The sequence below is a fragment of the Choristoneura fumiferana genome, chromosome 23, assembly GCF_025370935.1.
Source record: "Choristoneura fumiferana chromosome 23, NRCan_CFum_1, whole genome shotgun sequence".
NCBI lineage: Eukaryota > Metazoa > Arthropoda > Insecta > Lepidoptera > Tortricidae > Choristoneura > Choristoneura fumiferana.
This window is the reverse complement of record NC_133494.1, coordinates 16,681,024-16,701,045: the sequence shown is the minus strand read 5'-3', so window position 1 is coordinate 16,701,045 and position 20,022 is coordinate 16,681,024. Positions and strand designations below refer to the sequence as shown.

Below are 20,022 nucleotides of genomic sequence, written 5' to 3'. Positions count from 1 at the left end.
AAAAATACTTGTCTATGGTGGTGCAACAAAAAAAATCTAAAACAATGCAATAAAGCATTTACATACATTTTTTCTGCTCTAGAGCAGAGAAGTCCCGCTTTGTGCTAAGTATTTAGTGCGGTTATGATGAAATTAAAGCATAGTCGGAAGAAAAAACTTTTTCCATAATCTTATAACCAAAAAAAAACAAACGAACACAGAGTTCGCACCCAGAAGGGTTAGAAAGCGTGAACCGCCCCCGGTTTACGATGACTTACGACTCTAAGCCGTCCACACAAGGGATAAAGCGCTAATGATTTAATGCCGTAATATTTATGACCTTTTGATTTGTCTCTTTTTAATTCCAGTGCAGTCGAATGGGCCGTCGGTATTTTGTTAATCTCTCACTAGCTGCTGCCCCGGGTTGGTTTATGAAGAATTTGTTTAGCATTATTCCGTGGAAACTGCAATGTCCGGGATAAGTAACGTTTCTCCGCCCGGTTCTGGGTCTCCACTCGTTCACGGCCTTCCCCCATCTTCCATTACTCCTGCAGCACATGTGTCCAGCCCACTTCCACTTGCTTTTCCTATGGCCTTGCTCGTCTCCGGATCTCCGTGAATCTGCCTCGGAGAGACAGATATGCCCAACATCGCCCGCTCCATCGCCCTTTGCGTGACTTGCAGCTTGTATATGACCTCCAAGTTTCGGATCCATATACCAGCACCAGGAGGTCACACTGTTCGAAGCATCTGCGCTTGAGATTAAGAGGTATGTTCCCTCTGAGCACGTTGGACAATTAACCGAATGCCGCCCCGCCTAAGCGAATTCGGCGCTGAATTTCCAGGTCCTATTCCGCAGATTAGTGACCAACAAAATCTTTATATCGAAAATACAAACTGAGACATGGATGCACAGAAAAACCAGAAAAAGAGACCAGCGCTGGGAATCGAACCCAGGTCCTCAGCAATCCGTACTGCGTGCTATAACCCCTACACCTTTTTTTCGATATGGTTTCACGGGATACCCGTAAAAGTAACAAATTTAGAGTTGAAAATAAAAAATACAAAAAGACTCCAAAAAACCAATCATAATTTGATTGCTTAGTAGCGACATCTCTTGTCTGGGTGAGCGGTTGGTTCCGAAAGAGTGTGACGTCTCTCGATGAGAGCGGAACATAGATGTCGCTAGTGCTGCTGCATAAGTAGCGTAGTAGAAATAAGCAACCTGAGATATGTATGCATAGGAAAAATTCGTGTCTAGATTCCTGTCCAGCGGTGGTGTAGGGGTTATAGCACGCAGCACGGATTGCTGAGGACCTCGGTTCGATTCCCAGCGCTGGTCTCTTTTTCTGGTTTTTCTGTGCATCCATGTCTCAGTTTGTATTTTCGATATCATAAAATCTTTATAGACAATGTTGCAGGCAAAAGCTAATATTATTCAACTTCCTAGCGTGCCTAAACGCAAATACTTTCTGATTAGGTTAAAGCCCTGCTGCTTGTATTTAATCCAGCCTTTCTTTAAGAATATTTCCTTGAACTCCAGGTGGTCTGAAATGGCGGGACGGACGGGAACGAGCCTGGCGTGACTAAAGATAAATCCTTCTATTACACCGTTACACACAAACAATTTATTTTAAGTAAGAAAAAAAAACACTAAACTTGTTACAATCGGCAGCAGCTTTGTTGTTTTAAAAATTTGTCTTCATGCAAGAAAAAATGCCCTCCAACCAACCAAACCAACCTAAATACGTGCATTTTAATCATGCATTGCATACAATTCCTGATTTAATAGTATTAAAATTTATGATTATTTAAATGAAGACATACAAAAATAATAATACGTATTAGTTTATAACATGAATGTTATAAACGACCAGTTTTAACTACCAGCTACCAACGCTTTCGGAAAGAACATCATTGCCATTGCCAAGAACAATGCGCCGCGAGAAAAACAAACAAATAGTTACAAACAAAATACATAATATTATAAATTATAGTGTAAAATTAAAGAAAAAGTTATATATAAAAAATAGGGATGTAACGTACGGGGTCCATCTGGCGCATAGAGTGACCGCTTTCCACTTACTAATGAACTAAAAGAATTTCCTTGCTCACCCGCGACCTTAGGATAGCTTAACTTATGCAAAATATGCATGCAGTTCCTCCACCTCAACACTGTAAGAACACACACAAATCACACAAACCCGTCTATCACCACCACCACACCACACTGACGCGTTTCGAACTCAACCAGTTACTTTACGCCAGAGCCGGCGCTGTAACTCACAGCGATTACGCATCGGTGTAACAGCGGTCCCAGTAACATGCTTTCCCTCGGTCTAAGTGCATTATGGTGTCATTAGCCTCCATCGGACTGGATTAAGAGCTGTCGCAAATTCATAAGTTTCTTACAAACAAACTCGGCAAAGGTGTTTTTTATGCCCTTTCACGTTTAGAGGTTTTGTTGAGAGTGAGAAAAAACGGGCATTATGTTCAAAACGCCTACGAAATGTATTGACAGTATAAAGCATCGACTACACTGGTGCTTCAAATATTCTTACGGTTCGTTAACGCAAGGACGTATCATGCGTCACATTTTTATCAAGTCCCGTTTACACTAAGTCAACATTGCTGTTCTAAAAACGCTCATCATCAGCCAGAAAACGTCCACTGTTGAATAAGTTTCCATTAGAACGCCATAATAAACGAGAACACGTCACTTATATACACCATTCCACCGGTTACCAGCAACTCTCGCAATGTCGTCAGTCTACCAATTAGGAGACCTACTGATGCTTTGCCTTCCGGTTTTTCATTGCTATTCGGGAGTCTTTCTTCCCCAAAGGTTATTCGTTCTTCCAGCGATGTGGCCAGCTATGCCCGTGACTTTAGTACTTCGGCGAATTTCCATATAACTAATTCTATCAAAGAAACTTCCAGCATAGCTCTCTCTATAGTTAATTGTGTGACTCTGATCCTCTCCTAGAGGTCAACAGTCAAGGACTAAAAACGCTGACAATCGTAAATCAAAGCGTATTTTAAGACTCCGGTTTTAAGAACTTCGGGCACCAGTGTGGTCGATTCTTAAGATAATACTCGTATTGTTGCTTTCTTTTCAGAAAGCCTTGTGTTCAAGGTTAATAAAATGTTTGTAGACTGAAGACGTTTTATTAAAAATATTAGGAAATTCAAGAGGTTATTCTCCCGAACAAATGTTGATAGATGAAAATGGATGCGAAAATAACTAAAATTTAACATACTTGTCCCACCGCCGACGATGAGCGAGAAGCGAGCAGAGCGAGTAACTAGAAACGAGTGGGCGAGCAGTGAAAAGCGAGTGTTCGAGCACGACGGGCGATTACTCGCTCCACTCGCTCGAGCCGGGCGGTCGCCAAGCTAATAACGCTGAGCTAGTTTTATAGCTCAGCGAGTTTTATAGCTCTTGTCGCTGCGACAAAAGATGTAAGAGCGAGTTCTCGCCGGCAGTGTGAACCGCCGGCGATCAACTATTAATATATATGTCTCTTTTACTCACACAGGATCCTATATCTTTTGTTCGTTTCTTGAGCGAGAAAATAGTCGATAGCCAATCGTTTCCTCGCCGGCGGTGAGACAACTGCCTTATTGCCATGTAAAAACATTGTACACGTCAGAAATGTGCCAGTTACGCGTAGGGCCGTTTCGTTATGGCTTTTTCTTAATAATTTTCGTAACGGAACAGACACATCCATACAATATTTTGGGTGCACATGGAGACCCTGTTTTTACAACTCTGAATCATGGACTGAGTCTACCTCCCAAATTTTGTTGAAATCGAAGAGATAAACTCAAGATACAACTTTAAATAGAAATTCCCAGTACTAGCAGCTTAATTTAACTACCATTGCTAGTTTTATCATATTGTTATTTCTTTTGTAAGAGTCCTGTGAAGTATTATTATTATTTTTGCTTTTGTGTTGAGCTGTTATACTTTATAAATCTGCATCCACCAGTTGGCCAGAACTCTTGCGATGTCGTCGTTTCTCCAAGTGGGACGCTGTGGGGAGCGACAAGTATTCATCATCCCAGCCTATATAAGTCCCACTGCAGGGCACAGGCCTCCTCTCAGAATGAGAGGGCTTGGGCAGTAGTTCCCACGCGGGCCCAGTGCGGATTGGGAACTTCACACACACCATTGAATTGCTTCGCAGGTTTGTGCAGGTTTCCTCACGATGTTTCCTTCACCGTAAAGCTCGTGATAAATTTCAAATGTAATTCAGCACATGAATTTCGAAAACTCAGAGATGCGAGCCGGGGTTTGAACCCATGATCCTCTGCTTGAGAGGCCATAGGTCAAACCACTCGGCCACCACGGCTTTGGCAAGTATTGCAAGCTATTATTTATTGACTATAACATTCATTTACTGTTTCTATAATTAACTGATTCAGACGTTTATTTACGGAGGATGATATTAATCACTCTACCTTGGACAGAGATGATGATGATGATGACAGCAAACTAACAGAGAATTATAAAAAACAAAACAAACTTGCAATCTCAAGCCATCCCCCGCATAGTGCCACAGGGCCGCTAATCAAGTCCCAGCCCGAGTCGGTGGCACTAACCGTCAGTCAACTTGTCAAACTGCCGGTTAGTGCGAGTAAATTAAATAACTTGCCGGTTGCTTGACGTCGCGAGTTTAGTTAAGTTCTGTAGGGTGTCCATGTTTTAACATTCCGAAAACGGAAATTATAATATACTTATTTACTATACTTACTATCACAATGGCGCTCTTTGGGGGAGGCCTATGACCAGCAGTGGACTGCTATAGGCTGATGATGATGATGATACTTACTATCCGGGCCTAGTCTTGACCTCCAACACCAGACTACGCCATGCGCTCGTCCTTCCAGCGGCACCTGGAATGACCAACTGGTCTAATTGTAATTTTAACTATACAAGGTGGAAAAGGTTGTATTATTATTATTCTCTTTATTTATTTTCATTCTTAGTTTAGGATTTTACAATAATTATATAAAGTAAAATACAAAAAAGTACAAACAAAATTAAAATTATTATTAAAACCTAACCTAGTTTGCCGCCGATAGCGAGGTAGGGCCCAAGCTACCGGTGGTCAGGCCGCAGAGTGAGGAACCTCTGGAGGATGTGTGCCGTGTCCAGAATTACCGCCTTCTGTATCTGGCTCTTGATCCAGGCATCTAGCGAGAGCCTCTTGAGATGTTGGTCGAGACTCTTCGCTATTCGACCATTTGCCGAAACAACTATCGGGACAGTGATCGTTGAGTCAACATCCCACATAGCGGTCACCTCGTGAGCCAAATCAAGGTACTTGTTGAGTTTGTCCTTCTCGGCCTTCACGAGGTTCTCGTCATGGGATGGTGATGTCGACGAGCACTGCCTGGCGGTTTGATCGATCTATCAGCACGATATCAGGCTTATTGGCTATAATAGTCCTGTCCGTGATGACAGATCGATCCCAATAGAGCGTGGCACGTCCGTTTTCGAGAACTGGGGCAGGGACGTATCTATAGTACGCCACCTCGGAGTCCACAAGGCCGTATGGAAGGGCAAGTTGCTGGTAGATATTATTATTATACAAGGTAATTTATTGAATCAGGTGTTACTTTGGGGAGGTCCATATCAATGGACTAAAATATTTCCTTTGCTCACCCGCTACCTAATGATAGCTACAAGTACGTTTATGCAAGATATGTACACATATCTTGCATTAACATTTAATTCATTATACAAGGTGTTAATTAATTTGTTGAAATTCTCAGGACATCTCAAAAGCCATTTTTTAAGTTAGTTTACACATACATTTTACTTTCAAATACTTTAATTGTTTAAAACATATTCGTATATTTTTCTAAGGTTATTCTACTTGATTTCTAACTCTACACTCGTAATTGTGCTGTCGTTCATTGTTGCGTTTTAAAGAGGAGACTTTTACTCAATAGTAGACGTCTTACGGCTGATGATGGTGAGGTATAAATACAAAGTGTAATAAGTATAAAAACTATATTTTTTTGCAAGTTTCTGTCTGAGACGTGATTATTGTCGCCCTAGTGGCAAAGTTTGGCGTGTAATAACAATAACAACGGACAGAGGGCGCTTCAGGCTGACATACAATCCCATAACTGTTTGTATTATGTTGGAAACTGTGTTTAATATACGATATGCTACTGTTTTGAAGGATCCAACGTTTATTATAGTATTAGTAAAAACATATTCTACATTATTCCGAGTGTTGAAATTTAAGTTACTAACAGAGTTCTAGACTACTAAAGATACTTGTTTTTCTTCCTTAGTTTGTGTACGATATTGTAAGCACCGCACATTCTACGCGTTAGCTCTTATCACAATCCATTAATTTCTTTATTGCGGTATACATTCGCATTACTAGTAATATCATTAAATTATCTACGTTTATACGTGTTCCTTGCACTAGCTACACACACGTACCTATATAATAAAAGCTTTTTATACTTTGGTTATCAATAAAATGATAAACAGTTTAGTTTCTATTAACAAACCCTCCGGACGACTTTTCCATTTCCTTAAACTTGGCACTTTCCTAACCCTTCATTTGGTAGTGTATGCCACAATGAACATGATAAGTACAAGACTCAAGGGTTTGTATGATCTAAGATACAAGACTATCTTTATGCATTTGTTTTAAATGTAGAATTTTTCGGACTATAAGGTAACGACGAGGTTTGAATCATGAACTTTTTAAATTTTGACAAATTGGGTTAACTTGTTTCTTTCTTAAGTTGCCATTTTCTTACTTGGTATCTTTCCTAAACTTGTCTATTTCCTAACTCGTCTCTTTTTTAACTTGTCTCTTTCTTAACTTACCATTTTCTTACTCGGTCTCTTTTTTAACTCGCCATTTTCTTACTTGGTCTCTTTTTTGAGAAAAAGGGTCTTGACAGACAAACGGACAGACAGACAATGAAGTGATACTATAAGGGTTCATCAATCATTAGGTCAGTGTTGTATTGTACTTACGTATGTACAGTCGAGGTCGAAGATAACTTTTAGTACCTTGATACCGTAATCTGTCAATTTAATACGAAACTTCAAACAGGGACAGCGACAAGGTACTAAAGTGTAAAGATATTCTTAAAGTTTAGAGACTTCGACTTTACGTCAAGTAAACTGAATAATGTATCGGGGTGGAACCTTTGTTCTACTAATGACATGTTGACATCCATTTGCCAAAGAAATCATAGCGAAATTTTGAATATGATAAGGTTCTACCCTGGTACGTGATTCAGTTACTTCGACGGTATCTACATAGTTTTTTAATTTATTTTAAAGCAGTCAAGTTTTTTTTTTAAATCCAACAAGCATCCTTCGATTCACCTCACCAGAACTTTAACCAGAATTCGATTAACCTCAATCTACAAGCCTCATTAACCACCATGTTACTCAGTCTAAATCAGCAATCACCCACGAGTAACGGTTGTCATTATACAGACCCCGAAAGCTGTAACGATGGCATTTGCATATTGACTTCAACAACCCGAAGGAGCGTCCTCGATTAAGCTATCTAGACTTATGGTAATACCTGTGTAAAGCTTGGAAAGGAATTGGATTGGAAAAGGGGAATTTTGCTTATAGTTACTGTATTTAATTAGAACAAATGGAAATACCCAAAATCTGCACGTAGGTCCTTCAACCTGTCATAGTGTCCTTCCCCGGGACTTAAACCAGCTGTCCCTACAACAATTTCATTTAAATCGGTTCAGTGGTTTAAGTGTGAAGAGGTCAATAAATGCAAAAGTTGGATGTCTGTTTGTTTGTCACCTCATTACGTCTAAACCGCTGAACCGATTTAAATTAAATACAGTAATGCAGATAGTCTAAGTCCCGGGAAAGGACATAGGATAGTATTTATCCTGGAAAATTGCATAGTTCCCGCGGGGTAGCGATAAAAGTATTTAACTCGGACAGAGTTGCGGGCAACAACTAGCTTTTAATATTGATATGGTACGTTACTGCAGAGACCATAACTTTTAGTACTGGTTGCAGCTTGTATAGTGCTTTTCTCAAAATTGATGATGATGGTGATAATGAAATGACGATGTGTGATGTGATGATTATGATGATGATGATGATGGTTGGTAATGATTATTTTGATGATGATGTTGATGGTGATGATGATGGTGATGATTGTTAGTGATGATGATGATGATGGTTGGCAGTGATGGTGACGATGTTCATGGTGATCATGATGATGACGTCATGGACCCATTTCAAAATACTATTTAACTACACCGAACACTGCCGCTCGGCCTGAGCGCTGTTCGAGACGGGTTCCAAATTTTTAAAAGAACCCGTTACTCAGGAAGTAAATTTCATACTTACTTCCTGGACACTAGCAGCTAGTCTCCAGGATGCGTTACTTTCTACGACGTTTTTGATGACGTAATGGCAACATTACATACCATTTTTGAGAAAAGAATATTATTAAGGCGGTAATAGTCGTCAGTTTTAGGTAATATCGACAGATCGTTAGCAAACAACATGACTATACGTATGTTTTATGTGGACACCCATGGCAGTGGCTATTAATTCGATTTACGACGTCTGCAGCTGATGTTAGACTTAATGCCAAACGAGTCTGCGCACAGCAGTCCTCCGAACTTTAGTTCGTTGCTGCATACAGTAGGTACCATTATTTCCAACAAATATTTTGAATGCTATGTTTGTCTATTTTGAAGGTTCCGGACCTCACTCAGATCACTTTGTCCGTCTTTCACGGCCTATTTTCGCAGGAACACGTAAAGTCAAATAGATACTCTCTGGTCTGTTCTGCTGCCCCAGTCTAAAGATACATAACGCAAGATACATAACGCAAGTCTAAACATAACGTAACGTACATAACGCAATCTAAAGATACAGTCAATACAAAAGGCGTTTCCATACAAATTGCCAGGTAGTCAAATCTATGGTACTTCCAGTTCCGGTTGTCTTAGAAACCTGAAATTTGGTACGAAGGTAGCTCATATTATTATAGCTCTAAGCTACTTTCATACCAAATGCAGTTTTCAGAGGTATATTATTAGTTGAGTGGTAAAAATATTTAGATGGAGCGACGACTTGGTTAAGATCGCGGGATCGCGGTGGATGCGGAAAGCACAAGACCGGTCTGAGTGGAGAGCCTTGGGGGAGGCCTATGTCCAGCAGTGGACGTCTTTCGGCTGACATGATGATGATGATGATGAAAAATATTTTTGTACTTATACTGTTTTTACGTAACTTAAGTATCTACGATACGTTTTTAAGTAGGTATTTACTTAAAGAACTTATAAACTTAAGTATTTAAGGAACTTATAAAAAAATAACAAACAAATGTATGTAATGTTTTGTAAGTATATAATTTGAGAACTTCCTTCAGCAACATTCACACGCAATTAAGGCACAATAAAAAAGGAAGGAAGATGAATACAAACGCGCCGATGGCAGATAGTGGCGATGGCGTTAGCGGGCCGCGAACACGATAGAAATGCGTTTGGAGCGTACAGGGGAAACAGAATATTTAACATAATAATAAATTATGAAGGACATATCTGCAATTATGGCTTTACGTTAGCATTTGAGATTTCAGGATTTTCCATACTTTAATCCTGCTCCCGTGGAAACACCGGATTTTTTAAAATTAAGTTAAAACTAAAAAGAAAGCAAAAGTGTAGTAAGTTGTCTAGAACTCTGTTAAGTTACTTATTTTTTTTTATCCACCGTAAACTTAACAACGTAATATCCGCAACAAGCTTCGTCGCTTTATAATTGTCAGTCGGGACCAAACCCAAGTCGTTACCGACTCAAAAATTCTCAGTAATGGATCACTTCTGTTGAACTTTACGTTACTTAACAGACTTTTTTTTAAGATTGGTTTTTTGGAATCTTTTTGTATTTTTTTATTTCAATTCCAAATTTTTACTTTTACGGTCATCCCGTAAAACCTAAATTGAAAATACAAACTGAAACTGAAACTGTTCCAATGGAGTGCCGAAAAAAGCTTCTCGATGAGGGCTACGGCATAGATGTCGCTAGCGTCACTGCTTAAGTGACTAAGTAAGAAACAAACAAGCTGAGATATGAGGTGCATAGGGGAAATTCGTGTCGGTACCGTTGACCATCAGTGGTGTAGCGGTATAGCACGCGGTACGGATTACCGAGGACCTGGGTTCGATTACCAATGATGGTCTTATTTTTCTGTTTTTTCTGTGCATCTATATTTCAGTTTGTATTTTCAATTTAGACTTTTTTTTATCTACCTTAAGGTGGCGGGAAACAAAGTAATTGTTTGTTGTTCATTTACCTAACATACTTCAAGACTCCTGACTTGTTTCTTTCTTTTAAGTATTTAAGAAAAGTTTTTTTTAGCGATCTGTGGCCTAGTAAACAAATGGTTGACTGTACCTAACCTAATTTTCGGCATCAAGTGTTCCGTCCGGTGTGCCCCGCGCTCAGAACACGCGAGCATTGCCTGAAGCTCGCGCCGTTTCCGGTTCCTGCAGGAAAAAGAGCCGCGGATACGATATTAGGGGACCCGGATTGTTTGGCGACTGAATGTGGCAGATAAGGTGTCAAATAAAATCATTAACACCCTGTTTCACCATTTATTGATTATTTTTTGACAGATCTGTGATGCCGTTCCTTTTTGTTTTATCCGGACAGACTGAGAGGGCATCATATTTGGGTAAGGCCGCGAATTTTGACCAATTCGGACGTTTCAAATTTGGAACGCTGATAAAAAAAAAGGATAACACCTAGAGGTTTAATTTTTTTTTTATAATATTACACGATATAAACTCTCAAGGTCGCAAATGAGATAACTGATTTAAACCCTTTTAAAAAAATAATAAAAATATATTTCCGTCCAAAACGTAACGAAAATTGACTTTTTTTTTGACCACGAGTAATTAATACCTTATTATTTTCATGCTGTTTAACTTCTCATGATCATGATTTTGTTTAAACAAAATTTTATGATATAACGATAGTCCTACCGATTGCGGAATCATGATAATCAAATAATTTTCATGTTTTATATTTATTTCTTTTCACGTGCCAAAAAACCACGTTTTCGTTACGAATACTTAGGTGACGCTTTATTAAGCTACCTTTAACGCCAATTTTGGTAGAAATTTGTTTTTGTACACTGGCAACTAATACTCTAATAGGGCAACACCGATGAGATAAATAAATCTCATCAGTTTGTTGACAAACAGCCATCAAAAGTGACGCGGAGAAGTAAATGAAATTTCGAAAAAACGTCGAAAGTGCTTGTTCGATTTTAAGGGTAAGTAGTGATTATTTTTAACTGGTTGTTTTTTCATACGATAGGGTAATCTTTTCCATGCAAGTGGCATGTATTATTATGTTCAAAATGTCGTTATTTCACCATGATAAACGATTTTTTGTTTAAAATACGTTACACTTTCGCTATTATTACGTTACATTTTTACAAAATGCTACGTATTTTTTTACATAACGTAACGAAAATATGTGGTAAAGGGAAGTTCACACAGAAAAATTCTAACTTACACCAGTTTATTATTAGGTTTCCAATGACTGCACGCACAGTAAGTTAGTTAGATGGATATTTTGAAGTTAAATAAATTTGAATCTGTAGGTGCAGGGATCGGCACAAGAGAATTGTGGCGAGTTCTGTTTTCACGTCCTGCTTACATGCATAGCGTATTTAAAGTGAGAGACAAACGAAGAGATTCACTTACCTACTTAGTTCATTTTGTTACCTAAACTTAATAATCATAATAATTTATTTCCAAAAACATCTTTTTACATTGTCCACTTAACTAAGACACTACTTCCTAAATTGGTAAAACCTGTGATTTAGGGTTTTGGCCATTTCTTTGAGGTATTTAATAGCTTGTACAGTCGAAGTTACAAGCATGCTCACAACCAGGTGGTAGGACCTTGTGCAAGGTCCGCCCGGATTGCTACCACCATCTTCCTCGCTAATCCTGCCGTGAAGCAGCAGTGCTTGCACAGTTGTGTTTCGGCGTGGAGAGTAAGACAGCCGGTGAAATTATTGGCACGTGAGGTATCCCATCTTAGGCCTCTAGGTTGGCAACGCGTCTGCAATACCCCTGGCGTTGCAGATGTTTATGGGCGGTGGCGATCTCTTAGTCATTTGCTCGTTTGCCAACCAGTCGAAAAAAAAAAACCACTTATCCAAATTCGTTATGCTTATAAATGTGCACCTTATTGACAGTTTTATAGAGGCATGTAAAGATACACTTTTGGAAAGATGTTCGTCAACTAGAGGGTACTTCTACTTCCACATTCTCATGTTTAGCTCTATAGACCTCATATATATAGATAATTTGTATATGTTTGTGTGGGTGTCAATTTTATTACAATAAAATGTATAATGTATTTTAATATGTTGTCTATCAACTATAACGTTATGTAAAAAATAAAAAAAAGTTCTAGTAAAAACAAAAACTTCATTTTACTATATGACATGTATTTTTTTTTTCATACATACGTTATCTAATGAGAATATTTACCAGTATGATCTAGGCTTTATAAAAATTTACGTTACGTTTTATGGTAACGTCACGTATTTTTTTTATGTTATTTCTATGTCACATTGGTCAAAATTCGCGGCCTTACCCATTTATCAATCTGTGAAATAATATTGCTGTATGCGCATATACGAATAAGATCAAACGAATAAGATCAAATTACAAACGCTAGTCTGAAACTGCCCTTCGATAAAAAAAATAATAATTGGGCTTAGTGTTTTTTATTTTCTTGTTTGATTGACAAAAGAAAAAAATACGTGTCCATTATCCTACTTACATTATAAATGCGAAAGTTTGTGAGTGAGTTAGTATGTTTATTACTCCTTCACGCTGAAACGGCTGGACAGATTTGGATGAAATTTGATATGTAGACAGTTGAACATATGGAATAAAACAAAGGCTACTTTTTATTCCGATATTCCCACGGGATAGGGATAAAATCTTGAAATAACAACCGCTGGGCTTAGAGTCATAAAATTGGAATTCCCACGGGAATTATTAAAAATCCCGTAATTTCAATTCAGCTGTTTGATCTAATGATTAACGTGTGCGAAGCCACGGTATTATTTTTTTTTACTCAGGAATCTACCCAATTTTTCTTCACAATATTAATACTCGGTCATATCCAGAAACCTCGAATCCAAGATACGCAAAAGGGAGTGGTCGTAGTCGACAATTTATATACCATTAGCGCCTTTGTAGCTCGCCGCAAACCGATAAACTTCATACGTCCGCGATCGCCGCACTTTCAACTCTCCTACCTGGCAATAAAGCCTACCATTACCATTAAGGTTCTTCGACTTCCCGCCAATCATTACAACTTGGATCTTACGGTCCTCGTAATAAAACGGTGGAGGAAAATGGGGAAAAGTAATGATAGATCTGAAAAGAATTGTGAAGCGAGAGTTTGTTAAGCTATTGACTAAACTAAGGTATGGATTGGTACAAATTCAGGGCTAATTTTGGTGCTGATGTTGTTTGATCTAGTGGTTAAGAAAACGCCACCGATACATCGATAATGGATAAAATTTTCAAGTATACGTCCTTATGCTGTGCCTATGACCGTAAGTAAGTATGTAAGTGTAACGTAAGAAGTAGGGTAACCACGAGGTCAGATAAATTAAAAATTGATTAATCATATACAGTAACATATTTTGCATATGTTCACGTACAAGAGTTTTATCTAGAGATGCAGAGTAGGAAAAAATATTTCTATTCACCACTTAGCCAGAAATATTTTTATGCTATACTTGACTTAACTGACTGTACAGTGTGTTACCGGTAGCTAGGCTTTTTAGGGTTCCGTAGTAAACTAGGAACCCTTATTTTAAAGGAGGTTAGAGTAACCTACTTCTGCAACTTAACCATGACATTAATTAAATAAATTTATATTCAGACTTTCTAAACATTTTTGTTAATAAAGTACATAATTGCCAGCAATGTCCAGGAAAGTAAATTTATAAGGTACGAGTAAGTGCTAAATGACAGCCGACAGATACTTTGATTGATTATTACGTGTCAATTTACTTCGTTGTACATTTCTGGCAATTTTATTTTTGTTAGAAAGTTAACAAAGTGTGAATTTTTAGTTTATTAATGTAACATGATATGTTTTTATTGAATTATTTTTTTATTTGTACTTGTAACAATACACCATGAATGTTTGACTGACCGACAACACTCATCATAAACCACATTTTTATTTGCTGGAACTAGAGCACTATTTGTATGTACATCTGCCCAACTTCAAGCGTGTCATCTCCCTTATGATGTAGTGACTAGATTCTAGTCTAATCAATCCTTGGGTTTACGTTCATCGGCACAGGAATGGTCTTAAGTGCAATCCCATGTTGCGGCTGCACACACTGCAACTCCTGTTGTGACATACCTATTAACGGCATCGAATGTAGTCCAAGGTAGGGATGTTATGGAGCTCCGATTCCGTTTCCGTTAAGTCAGAACTTCCGTTTGATATTAAACATCCGTTTCGTTCCGGTTCCGTTTACTTTTGAAACGGAAGTTATATCGGATGTCAATGCTTACCGGCGACTGGACATGAGCGGCGTACATCAAAACAAACAGAAGGCTAATTATGTAGCGTTTCTGACACTCGCGTTCACAATCTAATGACAGTTTTTGTATGCGAAAACTATTATTTGATTGTGATCGCGAGTGTCAGAAACGTTACGCAATAGACCCTCAGGTTTTAGTAGACCTTCCTTTTAGAACTCGTCCACCTATCATTCAATCAATCAATTCAGGCTCCGAGTTTGGTTCCGGTTCCGTTTTCGGTTCCGATTCCGTTTCTGGTTCCGATAAACCAAATTGTAAACATCTAGTTCCACTTTCGGTTTCGATAAAACCACATCCGTTACATCCCTGGTCCAGGTATACTTTACATATACTTAACTACTAAAAGATGGATTAAACTACGTGTCACTTGATATTTGTAATCAATGCTCGACTTGATATGACCTAACTGCTCGAAGGTGGCGTTTGTCGATCGTGTACTTGTATAAATATGTATATGTCGGCGGCTGATCGTAAAATTTGCCAGATCACGAAATTCCTAGGCATATCGTGAAATGGCGCCATTTTATGAATTGGCTAGCAATTTCGTGATCTGGCGAATTTTACGATCGGCCGCCGACATATATAATTATGTCTATTTCTTAGGACCTGTCTGTCGCCTAAACAGCTGGACAATTTTCAAGATATGAGGTATTATAAAATTCATCAAAACTGTCGAAGTGAGAAGAATATAAAGATTTCAAAATATCGTCCGCGAAAGAAAATGTGAAGGGTTTTTTTTAATTGTAACTACATTATATATAAATAAAAAGTTTATAATAAGCCTATTCCAGAAAACAATAACACATGTATTTAACAAAAATTTTAGCTTAATTACAAGAGATACATCAGAAAAGTATGAAATAAAACAGAAAAAGCCTACTGCTTAAATAAAACTGAAAATAAAACCTAAAAAAGTAGGAATAAGTTCAAAATCGTGACTATAATAAAACGACCGTGTTGTGTTTCAAAAGAGAACTGAATTTTTAATTTAAAGTCATAGACAATTAACCATAAACAAATATAGAAAGGTTCAAGCACAATCATGAATATTTAGATATAATACAACACCCCCACTATATCTAATAATCATAGAAAGTTGTGCATTTAATTTATACAAACACCACACCCAATAATTCCAAAAAGGTATAGTGTTTCTTTGCACATAAGCTCTTAGTAAATAAATCAGCGGGCATATCAGCTGTTGGCAGATAGTACAACTTCACTATATTATTTGAAACACATTCTCTAGCAAAATGATACTTTACATCTATATGTTTAGATTTCTTGTGAAGTACTGGATTTGTAGATAGCTTCTGTGCGCTCTGATTGTCATTGAATAAGCTTAAAGTATACATTTTATGTGTTATTTCAAATTGCAAAGCTCTTAAATATATAGCTTCTTTGCATGCCTCTGAAATACTCATATACTCTGCTTCACAACTTGAAAGCGCAATAGTTTTTTGTTTCCTACATTCCCAAGATATAATACCGTTAGATAATAAGAAACAAAATCCAGTATATGATCGCCTATCCAGTGGATCATTTGCCCAATCAGCATCAACAAAACCTTTAATTTCAGAATTTCCACTTTTACAATATTTAATACCAAAAGATTTAGTCTTTTTTAAATATTTTAAGACTCTCTTTGCATAATGCCAATGCTCATCTGTATGACAGTTATTGAATTGACTTAAGTAACTTACAGAGTAAGTTATATCTGGTCTAGTTAAAACAGAAAGATACATCAAGCTACCTATGAGCTGTTGAAAAGGTACTTGATCATTTAATTTTTTATCCATGTTTACACTCAATTTAGTTTCCATTGGAGTGTCAAAAGTCTTACAGTCAGTCATGTTAAATTTCTGCAACAAAGTATCAATATAGTTTTCCTGGTCTAAGGTGACTGACCCTTCCAACTTATTGAATTTCACATTCATTCCTAAACATTTCTGAACCTGTCCCAAGTCTTTGATTTGAAATTGACTTGACAACACTTTCTTTACATTTTCAGTCTCTATTTTATCATTAGAGAAAATAAAGAAGTCGTCTACATAAACTGTCACAATGGTTTTTTTATTTTCAACCATTTTGGTGTACATGCAAGGTTCTAATTTTGACTTTAAGTAACCATTGTCAACTAAACAGTTATCCACCTTTTTATTCCAGGCCCTCGATGCCTGCTTCAAGCCATAAATTGCTTTTTTAAGTTTTAATACTTTATTAGAGCTACCTGGGGAATCATAACACTCTGGTTTTTGCATATATATGGTTTCCTCTAGGTCTCCATTTAGAAATGCAGTTTTAACATCCAAATGGGTAACATTAAGTCCTAATTGAACTGATAGTGAAAACAATAACCGTAGGGTCGTGTGTCTGACAACAGGTGAGAAAGTCTCTGTGTAATCAACACCTTGTTTTTGTGAAAAGCCTTTGGCTACAAGTCTAGCACGATATCTAACATTGTTTTCGCTGTCATATTTTTTACGCAATACCCATCTACACTGAACTATGGTACTGTCTTTAGGCACATCAGTAAGTTCCCACGCTTTGTTATAATCAAAACACTGCAATTCATCTCGCACTGCCTCTAACCATTGTTCTCTCTCTGGCCCTTTTAAAGCCTCTACAATAGAAAGTTCACAAGCATCTTCGTCAATACTATTTCCTACACAAACATTCGAAAAACCATACCTGTCTGGCTGCTTTCTGTTTCTACGGGAAGCACACCTTTTTTCAACATTCACAACACTTTCCACACTACTTACAGAAGAGTCTTCATCTGGGAGATAAGTGTCATCACCATCATGAAACTCTTCACTTCCGGAATCATCTGATGTATCCCCCACTGAATCTCCAATGGCATCAGTTGTTGATGGTGATTTTCCCTCAATCTGAACTAAACTTTCTGCCGGTTTAGGTTTTTCAATGATTATCACATCGCGGCTAGTTGTGATATCTTTTGTTCTTGGAATGTAGATTCTATATCCTTTTACACCATCTGGATAACCGATTAGAATGCCTCGCTCAGCCTTTTTATCCCATTTTTGTCGCTTCTCTTTGGGTATATGCATCATCACAACACTTCCGAAGACTCTTAAATGGCTTATATCTGGCTTTTTCCCTGTCCACAACTCGAAAGGTGTTTTTCCGTTCAAGGCTGATGCTACTGTCCTGTTTTGTAAATATACAGCAGTATTGGCTGCTTCAGCCCAAAAACTTTGGTCTAGCTCTGCATCGAATAATAGACATCTTGCCTTCTCAACCACTGAGCGATTAGAACGTTCCGATAAACCGTTCTGTTCGGGTGTGTAAACATTGCTTTTCTGATGAATTATTCCTGCTTGGCTCAGATAGTTATCAAACTCTTTATTGACGAATTCCTTCCCGTTATCGCTCCTTAGTATCTTTATTTTTCTGTTCAGCTCATTCTCTACAACTGCTTTGTAGCGTTGGAAACAGCTAAAAGCTTCACTTTTGTTTTTCAAAAAATAAATGTAGATCATGCGGCTATAATCATCCACAAACAAAATGAAATATCTGGAACCACCAATTGAAATATTATTGAACGGGCCACATACATCTGTATGTATTATTTGCAGAAGATCATCACTTCTATTGCCATTCTGTGGAAATGGTAAACGACTCTGTTTGCCTTCACAACACACTGTACATGACGACTTAGTTATATCTGCCTTTCTGTCAAGTGTGAGACCTTCCACCGCATCCTGCATTTTGTTTAAATAGTTGCTGTTGACATGACCAAGCCTGCGATGCCAAATGTCACTTGAAGTCATTACTGCAGCTAGCAACTCAGGTATTCTCAACTTGTATACTCCATTTATTAAACAAGCTGTGGCAACCAGCGTGTTTGCCTTATTAAAAATTTGACAGCCACCATCTGTAAACAACACTCTGTTGCCTTTAGCAATCAGTTGACTCACTGATAAGAGATTTGTGGTCAAACTTGGAACACACAATACTCCTTCAACAACCACATCATACTCACAGTTATCTGTCAATGTCGTAATTTGCACATCACCGGAGCACTTAACAGGCACCTTTTCTTTATTTGCAACAACGATCTCCTTTACGGAATGCTCTTTCGAAACATTTTTAATCCAATGTTCGTTCGCAGTTAAGTGTGCACTCGCTCCGGAGTCGATATACCAATCATTCTTAGAAAAATTACCATTCAAAAATACGGCACTAAATGCATTGGTTTGTTTTCGTTCACTCGAATTGGTAATTGATGAATCTTTATCAACATTTGTGCATTGATTACGATAATGTCCCGTCTGTTTACATTTATAACATTTTATGACTTTCTTTGACTTTGACGTTGACGCATTATCTCTGTCTCTGGTTCCGCTAGTGCTGCCATATTTCTTTTTATGATAACTCGCAAACGCTCCGCTGACGTCGCCACTGTCTTCCTCCAAGTCCATCAACTTGGTTTTAATGGCGTCTGCCGTTATTTTTATGCCCGAATGTTCGATCGCCATTATCATCGGCGAATATTTTTCAGATAATCCGGCCAAAAGTAGAGATCCAACCCATTCGTCATTGATATTAAAGCCCGATCCACTTAATTTTTGACTCGTTTCTATGATCTGTGTTACATACGATGTCATAGAAGTACAGTTTTCAAGACGGATTGAAATTAAAGTTCTTAACAAGCTGATTCTTCTAGTGAAACCAGAATCATCAAACAGCTGTTTAAGTGTATCCCATAACTCTTTTGTACTCTTCGCGTCTTTGATGTGTACATATAGCGGCGAGTCAATCGTTAAGATCAATTTGGCCTTGGTTTTCGCATCAGCTGCGGCTTCTTTTGGTTCTGTAACTCGAATACTATCCGAAGTTCCCTCCAACACCAGAAAATTCTCCGCGGCGAAAGCCCATTCTTGATAGTTCTCACGTCCCTTCAACTTGGGCACACTCACAACATAATTAGAAGTCATTTTAACTAGCACAGCGTATTTTCAATCTGCGTAAACTTATTCAGCACTAATATGCAAGTTTTATCACGAAAATAAGCGTTTTTTCCTGGGCCATAACCTATAATAAAACGACCGTGTTGTGTTTCAAAAGAGAACTGAATTTTTAATTTAAAGTCATAGACAATTAACCATAAACAAATATAGAAAGGTTCAAGCACAATCATGAATATTTAGATATAATACAACACAGTCCAGTTCAAAAAGGCTCAGTAATGGGTCCCGAATGTTGAAGTTTAAGTTACTTAACACTACACTACTGGACTTGTTTTTAAATCAAAAGTTTTTTAAAAACATTAGGTTTTTTTTAAATTATTTTTTTGCCTTCCTCTAGAAAAATCGATAATTTAGATTTTTTTTAGTTAATATAACTATCACGCCTGTTTCAAAGTCTTGCTGTTTT

General features: G+C 37.8%; 1 protein-coding gene across 1 annotated transcript in view; it reads left to right on the top strand.

Moving 5' to 3' along the window:
- The window catches only part of LOC141440825 (uncharacterized), a 972,542-nt gene that overhangs the window by 523,533 nt on the left and 428,987 nt on the right, over nucleotides 1-20,022 (top strand). The window lies entirely within an intron of this gene.